The sequence below is a fragment of the Ranitomeya imitator genome, chromosome 7, assembly GCF_032444005.1.
Source record: "Ranitomeya imitator isolate aRanImi1 chromosome 7, aRanImi1.pri, whole genome shotgun sequence".
NCBI lineage: Eukaryota > Metazoa > Chordata > Amphibia > Anura > Dendrobatidae > Ranitomeya > Ranitomeya imitator.
Genome location: NC_091288.1, coordinates 221706802 through 221719736, shown reverse-complemented (window position 1 = coordinate 221719736; position 12935 = coordinate 221706802).

Genomic DNA, 12935 nt, shown 5'->3' with positions numbered 1-12935 from the left:
CCTGACATGACCCCAACATTTCTACAAATACCAGTGATTGTCTGTCTCTAACATTATGTCCTCCCTGTAGCTAAAACTGTATCTTTCCGAAATTGAAATCCTTGTATTTCCTCCCATTACTAATCTACCTAAACTCTCTCCTCTCCAATCCATTCCAAATACAGCAGCTAGGGTCATACTTCATGCAGCCGCTACATCAGCGCCTCCACAATGTTCCAGTGATTGCACTGGTTATCCATCCACTAGAGAGTGCAATACAAATGTATCTCTCAAACCCGCAAAGTTCTCCACAGTTTTGACCCCCTACATCTCCTCCCTCATGTCAGTCCACCACATACCTGCCCTCTCCAGTCCTGAACCTACCTCTATCTCCTCCTCATCTCTGTGTACAACCCGACCCGTTCTCTCCACAGTTCTACACGACCCTAAATCTCCTCCCTCATACCTGTCTATCAGTTCTGTTAATCACCTAAGACTAAAATATTTCATAATTGAAATGAAAATATATCCACTCTTAAGTAAAAACCTTCAAACTTTATTAGAAGTCTTTAACCTTCGACAGGCTGCATAATTTTACAATGTTAACAACTGAAATTTGGCCAATATATTCTGGACCAAAACTGCAGAGATGTCACGAAATTTCAGCCCTCTACGGCTTTCGAAGAAAAAAGTTATTGCAATTTTAAAACGGAATAGTTACAATTGTACCTACTCAGCCGGACGAAGGTTAAAATCTGTGAATTGGTGAAGGTATAGTCACTCTGACACGTTTTTGAAGTGAAATATGCTTTATAATTTAAATCTCACACACCCCAGTCTCCATTTTGCACCAGTTCTATGGTATGCGCTACATCAGGCATCTTAGCCCCCAAGATTTACAGTTTTAAGCATGTTCTAAAAACACAATCTAAGCCCCGGTGTCCCATGTCAGTCATTAGCCAAAGGGTATTGAGAACATTAGAAATATTTTAATACATAGAGAAAATTCATGTGAAAGAAACAAATGAGGCCAAAATAATATATTTTGTCAGTTTATTTACATATGCAAGGAGACATTGACAAGAGCTTTGGTGAAGAGCCCTGTATGATATAGGCCCTTCAGGCGCCCACGTTTCAGGTTTCCTGTATAAACTAGTAGAGGAACTATATTATTATTATTTATTGTTATAGTGCCATTTATTCCATGGAGCTTTACATGTGAGGAGGGGTATACATAATGAAAACAAGTACAATAATCTTAAACAATACAAGTCATAACTGGTACAGGAGGAGAGAGGACCCTGCCCGCGAGGGCTCACAATCTACAAGGGATGGGTGAGGATACAGGAGGAGAGAGGACCCTGCCCGCGAAGGCTCACAATCTACAAGGGATGGGTGAGGATACAGGAGAGAGGACCCTGCCCGCGAGGGCTCACAATCTACAAGGGATGGGTGAGAATACAGGAGGAGAGAGGACCCTGCCCGCAAGGGCTCACAATCTACAAGGGATGGGTGAGGATACAGGAGGAGAGAGGACCCTGCCCGCAAGGGCTCACAATCTACAAGGGATGGGTGAGGATACAGGAGGAGAGAGGACCCTGCCCGCAAGGGCTCACAATCTACAAGGGATGGGTGAGGATACAGGAGGAGAGAGGACCCTGCCCACGAGGGCTCACAATCTACAAGGGATGAGTGAGGATACAGGAGGAGAGAGGACCCTGCCCGCGAGGGCTCACAATCTACAAGGGATGGGTGAGAATACAGGAGGAGAGAGGACCCTGCCCGGAGGGCTCACAGTCTACAAGGGATGGGTGAGGATACAGGAGGAGAGAGGACCCTGCCCGCGAGGGCTCACAATCTACAAGGGATGGGTGAGGATACAGTAGGTGAGGATAGAGCTGGTCGTGGAGCGGTTTGGTCGATCGGTGGTTACTGCAGGTTGTAGGCTTGTCGGAAGAGGTGGGTCTTCAGGTTCTTTTTGAAGGTTTCGATGGTAGGTGAGAGTCTGATGTGTTGTGGTAGAGGGTTCCAGAGTAGGGGGGATACGTGGGAGAAATCTTGTATACGATTGTGGGAAGAGGAGATAAGAGGGGAGTAGAGAAGGAGATCTTGTGAGGATCGGAGGTTGCATGCAGGAAAGTACCGGGAGATGAGGTCACAGATGTATGGAGGAGACAGGTTGTGGATGGCTTTGTACGTCATAGTTAGGGTTTTGCACTGGAGTCTCTGGGCAATGGGGAGCCATAATGTCCAGGCCAATTCCTACCACATACTCAATAGTTAAAGCTCAGGGCGCATCACAGCTGCAGAAGCCACAGCTCAAAGAGTTGGACGTCTTACAAAGGCAAGAAGGTCAATTGTTAAAAGAGAAATGTGAATAATTATTAAATTTCAGTCACCAATTTATAAAAATCCATTATACATTCAGACAAGCTGGTAACAACGTAGGAAACAGGGGTTAATAGAATCAAGCACCGGCCGATATTGTACTTCTCAAAAGTCCTTTGCAAGTCGCTCAGATAATGCGGAAGTTCCAGAAGAAGCAAGGGGCATGAAACATTGATTGTGGGATGAGTTTCGAGAATGGTCTGTTCTCTTCATCAGGGGCACCTTATGTTTTATCTATGGCTACCTTGATTGAAGGTAGAATATACATATTGAATGCACGAGTTCTACAAAATTGTTTAGGTTGTGCAATTTTTTTCAAGTTTGCATATCAGGAGAAAAAGAAACCAAACCAAGCAACAGAGTGCAAAGTATAGCTTCACGGGGGTAAAATATTATTTAACAAATCTTAAGATACTCCAGATTTTAGACAGGTTACTAAAGTAGACACTAGGCTGACTCTTACTAATGATTATTTTTTACATCTATGACTTTATGTTAAAGCATTGGAACTTCGCCATGATTTGTCTCCTTAGCTTGGGGTTGGCAAAGATAATGACGAGAGACTCTGCTGCTGGGAAAGACATAAATACCATCCCACTCAAAGCTGTAGTGAGACCTTGAGAGCTGACGCTTTTTGAAAACATCAAAATTTGACTTATGCAGAATATGATGGAAATTGTAAGGAACAACCACATGGTTCTTATGGCGTTAACGTGAGCCTGGTATTTGGTTTGCGATAATCCAGATTCCTTCTGCCTCATCTTCCATACGTGTCTTATAAGTGAAGAGTTGGTCACTATGATAGAGACCAAGATGAGTAGAAATGGTGCATAGCATCCTAGAAATGAGGCAGTTTGTATGTAAAAGGGCGGAAAATTTAAAGACCCACTAATAAATATAGGCTCCAGGCTGCTATTTGCAGCAGATTGTGGAGTGGCTTGTGCATTTATGGTCCAGATGGCAGGAAGACTAATGAAGAAACATCCGGCTGCTGACAGGAGAAGAAGACGTGGTAGATACTTTGAGATGTTCCTCTTTGACCAGATGAAGAATAGATGATTGAAGGTAGAGATGGTGACACAGTAATAGATGCAGAGCCAGGCAGTGAGCCAGTAGGTGAAGTATACGAGAGTCAGCATGCCCACAGTGATCGGGATATACACCTCCCTAAAACACATTAAAGAAAAAAAGAACTGAGATAATATACTCAGTAATGCAAACAAACACTGGAGAGCGATGTTCGCCACTGCCATGACAAGGTGGATTATATCGGGAGGATGTAACTTCTGTCCAGTCCTCAGGCTCTTGACTCCATCCACAAAGATGAATAAACTCAGAATGTATCCCAAGAGAGTTTCTAAGATGCTGAAGATTATCAAAACGATCCACACTGTACTCCGCATCATGAGCCTCCGGTGGATGAGCCTTTGTTCGAAACAGTAACGTATTTTGTGATATTAAAAAAAAAATCTTTCATGTTTTATGTGCGAGCTATGCAAAAAATGTTTTGCCTGAGTTTGTTTTTGCAAATCAGGTGTTTATGCCTCATTTCCAACCAAATGATGTTCCAGAGTGTAACCAGGCAGCGCCGGGTAAGGGATACGTCTACATCCATCTCTATTCAAAGTGTCTTTCTTTACTTTTGTAAAATACACCATATGATTTCTCATTACAATGCTGAGTTCATTTGTTCGGACTTTTTCAACTTTCTAAAGTGTGTAAATGTCTATTGTCCAGGTCGTGTAGGACAAGTCTTGATGTTTCAAGAATACACAAATAACTATATATTCAACCAAGGAGAGAAGTGTATACTAATGGTTCCTGTTGTGATTTCTGTGGTCAAGCTCCCTCCTGTGGTCATGAGTGGTACTTTGGCTGGTTCTGTCTATGAGCTTCCTCTGGTGGATGTGAGTGGGACTGCGGCTTCTGAGTTTCCCTCCTCAGGTGATGAGGTTAAGTTGTTAGGTGCTGCTCTATTTAACTCCACCTAGTCCTTTGTTCCTGGCCTCCAGTCAATGTTCCAGTATTGGCCTTGCTTTCTCCTGGATCGTTCCTGTGGCCTGTCTACTTTGCATGAGCTAAGTTTTGCTTATGTTATTTTGTTGCTATATTTCTGTCCAGCTTGCTATATTGGTTTTTCTTGCCTGCTGGAAGCTCTGAGACGCAGAGGGACCACCTCCGTACCGTTAGTCGGTGCGGAGGGTCTTTTTGTCCCCTCTGCGTGGTTGTTTGTAGGTTTTTGTGCTGACCGCAAAGTTATCTTTCCTATCCTCGCTCTATTCAGCAAGTCGGGCCTCACTTTGCTAAAATCTATTTCATCTCTGTGTTTGTATTTTCATCTTACTCACAGTCATTATATGTGGGGGCCTGCCTTTTCCTTTGGGGAATTTCTCTGAGGCAAGGTAGGCTTATTTTTCTATCTTCAGGGCTAGCTAGTTTCTCAGGCTTTGACGAGGCGCATAGGTTCGGGTCAGGAGCGCTCCACGGCTACCTTTAGTGTGATAGTATAGGATTAGGGATTGCGGTCAGCAGAGTTCCCACGTCTCAGAGCTCGTCCTATGTTTATGTCTAAACAGGTCACTAGTGTGCTCTTAACCACTAGGTCCATTGTGGTTCTGAATCACCTGTTCATAACAGGTTCCATTGTGTGGTGGAAAGGATAGTGACTAGTGATGAGTGAATGTGCTCGTTACTCAGGTTTTCCCGAGAATGCCCAGGTGGTCTCCAAGTATGTTGGCATGCTCGGAGATTTAGTTCACGTCGACGCAACTGCATGATTTACGGCTGCTAGAAAGCTTGAATACATGCAGGGGTTGCCTGTTTGTTACGGAATTCCCACATGTATTCAAGCTGTCTAGCAGCCGCAAATCATGCAGTTGCGTCAACATAAACTAAATCTCCGAGCACGCCAAATTACTCGGAGAACACCTGAGCGTGCTCGGAAAACCCGAGTAACGAGTACACTCGCTCATCACTACTGGTGACCTCTTTTTTAAAAAGACGATGTGGCATGCCCCTTCAAGAATGTGAATGCGAAATACCTTGGTGGCAGAGAATTTCCACTCACTACTCACAGCATGGCATCTAGCTTTACAAGTACAGAGGTTTCATAAGGCGATGTCCCAGGAGATGGATGGCTATTAGAGGTCGAGAGTTAGTGTTATAATAACAAGTCCACTCCATGGACACACGAGCTTGTGACCATCTACTACCAGACTCTGGCAGTGTTTCGTGTCTCGCACTCTGTACTTCACTTGTCACACTCATCGCTACTCATGGATCCATTTCTTGGTCAATTGTTTGGCAACGGTATACTCTTGTGACTGTTGTCTGACAATTTCCACACTATTGAGTTGTATAACAGTCCCTCACACATAGACATCAGACTTCATTAGTCTTTGGTGTGACAGCGCCTCTTCAATATGCAAATTACCTCTTCAGAGAGGAAGAAGACTAGACCTCGAGCTCCACCTATTGGAGGCGGCCATTCTTACAGTCAATATCGACCCTCTAACAAGCTTTGTCATATGAGTTAGGAAAAAAGACAAACTCCTCTTCACTCTCAAAAATTGGCACTCTAACTCCTATGGGGAGGCAAACTTCAGTCACAAATAAGACTTTTTGCTCTTCTTTGCTTTAACAAATTCTAACCTTTGGTAACTAATCTCCACCCTGTTGGCAGAAACACTCTTTACGTGTAACGATAAGCATCTATGCTTTGTAAATCCTTGCCCTTTATTTCTCTCAACTGAACTCTCATCTAAGTGGGCTGATTTCCTCCACCAGAAACAAACTACCATATGTGACCCTTCTAAACCTCAGGGGCAGCGCACCTACCAGCCTGTGCTACTCACCCCTACTACTTGCTAGCTACTACACAAGCTTTTTGGCACAGCTTTTACCTTTCCTCCTTCTTGATCCTGTGACTGCTCATGTCTATGCTCTGCTGGCAAAAACTGGGACTTTCTATGTTCTCTACAGTCCCAGACATGTGGGCGCATATAATAATGGTGACCGAATGCGAATTCATAAATCAGAATTGTCGTCAGAAACTCAGTGCATTAACTCAGAACATAATTTGCCCTAAACAACCCCTTCTTAATTGCACTAATTCAGGGAATCATGATTCCAGGTCATTAAACCACACAATGAAGACAGTAACACCAAAATTGGATTTTTTCCTCACTTTCCAGTACATTATATGGTAAAATGAATGGTGTCATTCAAAACGACATCTCGTCCCTCAGAAACAAGCCTTCATCAGCAAGATACAGGGAAAAATAAAAAAGTTATTTCTCTTCACACAAAGGGAGGAAAAATGGAAAGTGCAGAAACAAAAACTTCAGTCATCTAGAGCAATTAACCAACACAATGCACAAGTCGATTTACCATGAGGAAACCAACGAAACTAAATAAATCCAAAAATATATTTTAGGGAAGCTTTTTGGGGTTAACAATAAATCAGATGTCGTCTGCAATGGATGACGTAATTGTTAGGTGTCGAGTTCTCACCGCTGCACAGGGGGAATCTCGAACCAGGTCCGTTGCGGTCTCCCATTCTCCTCCAGCCGCAGTGGAGTCTGCTAAGCGGAGACGTCAGTCCCAGCGTCTGGCTCCGCCTGATACTGTGTGACTGGTTACTGCTGTCCTTCCAGGCTCTGCCACTGTAACCAGCACTGGTCAGCGGCGAGCAGGCTTTTCTGGGACTAAGTCCTGCTTTTCACACACTGAGCATGCCCACGGGATGACCTCCCATTGGAGGTCAGGGGTTACATGCTCAGGTCCTGTGGCAGCTCCTATTGGTCCACCAGAAAGGTCCTGAAGAGCTGCAACTATAAAAGGTTTGCATGGCCGCACGGCCATGCGCTAGTATCAAATGTGTTTGGCTTATGCCGGTGGATACTATACCACTCTTTACATATGTGGTGTTAGGTTGTATCTTTGGGACTGTTCACTCAGGCAGGCAGCTAGCGTCAGTGGGGGCAATTAGCCTTGGCTTAGCATCTGGTTGCTTCATGTGAGCGGTTAGCGTAAAAGAGTTCCAGAGCAAGCACAACCCTTAGTTAGGGTAATAGTTCTGTGTACAGCGTGACTCTGTGAGGCAACAGAGATCGCTTACATTTCACACGGGGTGAAGTTTAACCCATGTGTGAGCTCAGAGTTTATCCACCATTACTTTGCAGCAGGTATCTCTGCACAGTGGACCCCGGGCTGCGAACGCACCTTGAAGCTACCTATCTATACTCAGTGCGTTCCGCTAGCCCTAACAGTAATTAATCACCAAAGATGTATGTCATGTGGAATCTGTACTTTGATTCATGGTAATTTTCTCCTTCCTACTGCTGCTATAATAAGGGGGCACCAACGGTCGGCCCATAGAGACACTTTGATGCACACCTGTACTGGTCTCCATGTGATTTGTTTCTCCAGCCTACCGCTCCCCAACACCGGAGGGAGATGACAATCTTTTATTTTCGTTATCCAGGCAGAAGGCTTTGGGGGACTCCACAAAAATACAGCTTGGAGCTTGCTGAGTTTCTGCAGTAGAATTATTCCATATACTGTATATTTTGTATATTCATGAATGGAACATGTATCTATTATCGTGTAACGATATCTCTGTGATTTTTGGCACACTCTGTGTCCGCATCATAAAAAAATGTTGGACATTTGTCTATTTTGGATATGACTTATGAATGAAAATTACCCTACGGTACAAATCACTGACAGAACATGGATTTCCATTTTTGATAGTCAATCGGAAGGAGAAGATTTGCAATTTTCTACTGTTTGTGTAAGTGTGCTTTCACACTGCGTTTTGACACCCCTTCACTGATGGACGCGCTTAATGGGTGTGTCACGATATTGTATGAAATGTAACATAATTTTGTAGCTTGCCTGTTAGACCCATGCTGCGGGCTAACCCCCCCATCTTCTCTGTGTGTTTCTGCTGTGTGTAGAAGAGGTTTTTATTGCTTCTTGCTGCAAATTCCAGGTTTGGAGCGACTTACTCCTCTGTTCCCACCAAAGGAATTTTTACGACCGCTGTAGTTGCAATAGACAATTGTACCAGCTGAAACTGGTCTGATCTCTCTTTTAAAACATGAGGCTCTTTGTCATAATCTTGTAAGATTCTGGGCCACCGATTTGGGCTAGAAAAATAATAAGTACGTATATCTTGCTAACCTCCATCGGCGGATCTATCCGCCACTGTAAGCCTGAACCTCTAGTTCCAGCAGGGACAGAGTACGGATTTCTCCGAAGCTGGATGTCCCCATTAGCCCAAATTTGGTTTCATTGGACAGCCAATGGTAAAATAAGAAGAAACCTGGGTGTGTTATGATTCTGACATGTTTGGGAACGAAAATACGAGACTTATAAGAATTAGAGTTAAATTTGGTAAGTCTGAAGAGAGAGGACGGACTGGGTAAACCAATCCCTTTAGTGATGTCACGAGGCTGGGGTTTAAAAGTCTCTACCCTTAACCCAGCCTTCAGTCTGAGTTTTTTACTTGAGGAGCTGTTTCTATCCTGACCTCCTGATGCACTGGGACATTTGGGGTTTTGCCTACCAGCATGGTTTTGCCTGAAATGAACTGAGAACATGTGAGTTTTACCTATTCTCATTTAATCCCTTTATTTTATAATTACTTTTGGCCTAAAGTCACCCCGATCTGTGACGTGGGGGTGACGGTCACGGTGTGAATCGTGACATGGTATAATTGGTGACTATGAGATGTTTTTTTGACCATTGAAATGCATTTAGGGGTAATCCATTCCTTTTTGACTTCATGCTTATGTGCTCAGCAGCTGCCCTGTTAGATTTAGCACTTGCACTTTGTACTGTTTCCATGTCGGCATTTATCAGGACTCATGAGTCAGTTTTGCATGTTTGGTCATTTTTGCATACTTGAGAGTTGCTTTATACTTAACACTATATGTATTTTTGTAGTCTGTATAGCTGCTCTATATATTTATTATCATATTCATTCCTGTAGTCAGTATAGCACCCCAGTCATAAATACTTGCACTTTATATTATCTATTGCCCTCACTATACTTACCTGTGATGTGTGGTTTATTACATACTCTCCATTTGGGGTATTATATCCCATTGAATTAGATTTCAGCACTTGACATGAATATATTTTCTCATATGTGCATATGTGGGATTTTTTCTTTATGACATATTGCAATATTGTAATATATATTTTTGCAATCATTTATGTTTTGTAGTAACTGAGCAAATAAGCGCAGGATGAGCGAAAACATCGCTTTAGAAAAGTCCAATTTCATCTATATATGAACAAAATTTGTGTGGATTTTTTTCAAACCAATTGAATTTTCAATAAATGAAAAAACCTCTTTGAATTATTTAAGTGTCGTCTGTTTGACTATTTAAGGGAAAAATAAGTTAACCGTCTTTCACTTCTTCTTGGCCTTCAACCTTCACCCTAACCCTATTCCCTCCTACCTTCTCCTCCCTCTCCCCATTTATCACCACTCACCTAACTAAAATGTTCAACCTCTCTCTTTCTTCTGGTATCTTTTCCATCTTACTTACAAAATGCCATGATAAACCCATTACTAAAAAAATCCCTTGACCAGAACAGCACTGCTAACTACCAAGGAGTCAGTAATGTTACTTTCAACTCTAAACGCTTGGTCCACACCTGTCTATTCCAATATCTCTCAAATCACTTTACAGCCTGGTTTCCGCTCTTTACACTCTACTGAAACTGCCCTCACTAAAGTCTCCAATGACCTACTAACAGCTAAATCTAATGGTCACTACTCCATGCTTATTCCCTTGGATCTCTCTGCAGCATTCGACACTGTGGACCATCAGCTCCTCCTCACTATACTCCGCTCCATCGGCCTCAAGGACACCGTTCTCTCCTGGTTCTCCTCCTACCTCTCTGACCGCTCTTTCACTGTATGTTTTGCTGGTTCCTTTTCCTCTCACTGTCAAGATCCTTAGTGATCAGTCCTAGGACGGCTTCTCTTCTCCCTTTACACTGCCCGTATTGAACAAACCATCAGTAGATTGGGTTTCCATTCCCATCTCTATGCTTATGACACTTAATTATACACATCAACCCTGCATTACTACAAATTACCAGTGATTGTGTGCATATATCTTCTCAAAAACTATATCCTCCTTGAATCTAAAATAGAATGTTTCCAAAACTGAACTCCGTGTGTTTCCTCCTCTACTAATCTACATAAACCCAAAATTGCCAATTCCGTGTGTAGTTATTTCACAACTCCCCAGCAGCACACTCGCTGTATTGGCGGTCTATTTGACAAAGATCTTTCCTTTATTCTCTATATTTGATTACTCGCTAATGTCACCTGTGCTACAAAAACATTTTAAAATTTCATGCACCGCCCTACATCTCCTCATCTGTCTACCACCCTACCCGTCCTCTCCTTAGTGCTCCACTGCCTTACTTCTCCTCCTCATCTCTGTCTACCACCTACCCGTCCTCTCCACAGTGCTGCACTGCCCTACATCTCCTCCTCATCTCTGTCTACCACCTACCCGTCCTCTCCACAGTGCTGCACCGCCCTACATCTCCTCCTCATCTCTATCTACCACCTACCCATCCTCTCTACAGTGCTGCACCGCCCTACATCTCCTCATCTGTCTACCACCCTACCCATCCTCTCCTTTGTGCTCCACTGCCTTACTTCTCCTCCTCATCTCTGTCTACCACCTACCCGTTCTCTCCACAGTGCTGCACTGCCCTACATCTCCTCATCTCTGTCTACCACCTACCCATCCTCTCCACAGTGCTGCACCGCCCTACATCTCCTCATCTGTCTACCACCCTACCCGTCCTCTCCTTAGTGCTCCACTGCCTTACTTCTCCTCCTCATCTCTGTCTACCACCTACCTGTCCTCTCCACAGTGCTGCACTGCCCTACATCTCCTCCTCATCTCTATCTACCACTCTACCCATCCTCTCCACAGTGCTGCACCGCCCTACATCTCCTCATCTGTCTACCACCCTACCCGTCCTCTCCTTAGTGCTCCACTGCTTTACTTCTCCTCCTCATCTCTGTCTACCACCTACCCGTCCTCTCCACAATGCTGCACTGCCCTACATCTCCTCCTCATCTCTATCTACCACTCTACCCGTCCTCTCCACAGTGCTGCACCACCCTACATCTCCTCCTCATTTCTATCTACCACCTACCCGTCCTCTCCACAGTGCTGCACCGCCCTACATCTCCTCCTCATCTCTATCTACCACTCTACCCGTCCTCTCCATAGTGTTACACCGCCCTACATCTCCTCATCTCTGTCGACCACCCAACGTGTCCTCTCAGTCTTGCTAGTCATCTTAGAATAGAATCCTATATTATTTGAATCTTATACTCTCCTCACAAAGACTTTCATTCCGTGCCAGTTCTCTAGAATGCACTACACCAGACAATCCAGATAATTCACAGAATCCACAGTTTTAAGTGTTCTCGAAACCCATAAGCTAAGCTTCGGTGACCCCAAGTGATGATATTGGTGTAGTACTAGACAAAGCGAAAGCCCTCAGCCAAAAGCTGTAAATGATTTAGAATAGTAAAAATATTTTAGTCCAAACAATGTCATATTTAAGGAATAGATGAGTCAAAAAATATATATCTTTTTTAGTTTATTGACAAATGTAAGGAGGCATTGACCAGAACTTTGGTGAAGAGGACTCTATTCTCTGGGCCAAGCGAGAATTCAATTTTCAGGTTTCCTATATTATTATTATTATTATTATTATTATTATTTATTGTTATAGCGCCATTTATTCCATGGCGCTTTACATGTGAGGAGGGGTATACATAATAAAAACAAGTACAATAATCTTAAACAATACAAGTCATAACTGGTACAGTAGGAGAGAGGACCCTGCCCGCGAAGGGTCACAATCTACAAGGGATGGGTGAGAATACAGGAGGAGAGAGGACCCTGCCCGCGAGGGCTCACAATCTACAAGGGATGGGTGAGGATACAGTAGGTGAGGGTAGAGCTGGTCATGCAGCGGTTTGGTCGATCGGTGGTTACTGCAGGTTGTAGGCTTGTCTGAAGAGGTAGGTCTTCAGGTTCTTTTTGAAGGTTTCGATGGTAGGCGAGAGTCTGATGTGTTGTGGTAGAGGGTTCCAGAGTAGGGGTGATACGCGAGAGAAATCTTGTATACGATTGTGGGAAGAGGAGATAAGAGGGGAGTAGAGAAGGGGATCTTGTGAGGATCGGAGGTTGCGGGTAGGTAAGTACCGGGAGACGAGGTCACAGATGTATGGAGGAGACAGGTTGTGGATGGCTTTGTACGTCATGGTAAGGGTTTTGTAGTGGAGTCTCTGGGCAATGGGGAGCCAGTGCAGGGATTGACAGAGGGGAGAGGCCGGGGAATAGCGGGGGGACAGGTGGATTAGTCGTGCAGCAGAGTTTAGAATAGATTGGAGGGGTGCGAGAGTGTTAGAGGGGAGGCCACAGAGCAGGAGGTTGCAGTAGACAAGGCGAGAGATGATGACGGCATGGACTAGGGTTTTTGCAGATTCATGGTTGAAGAATGAACGG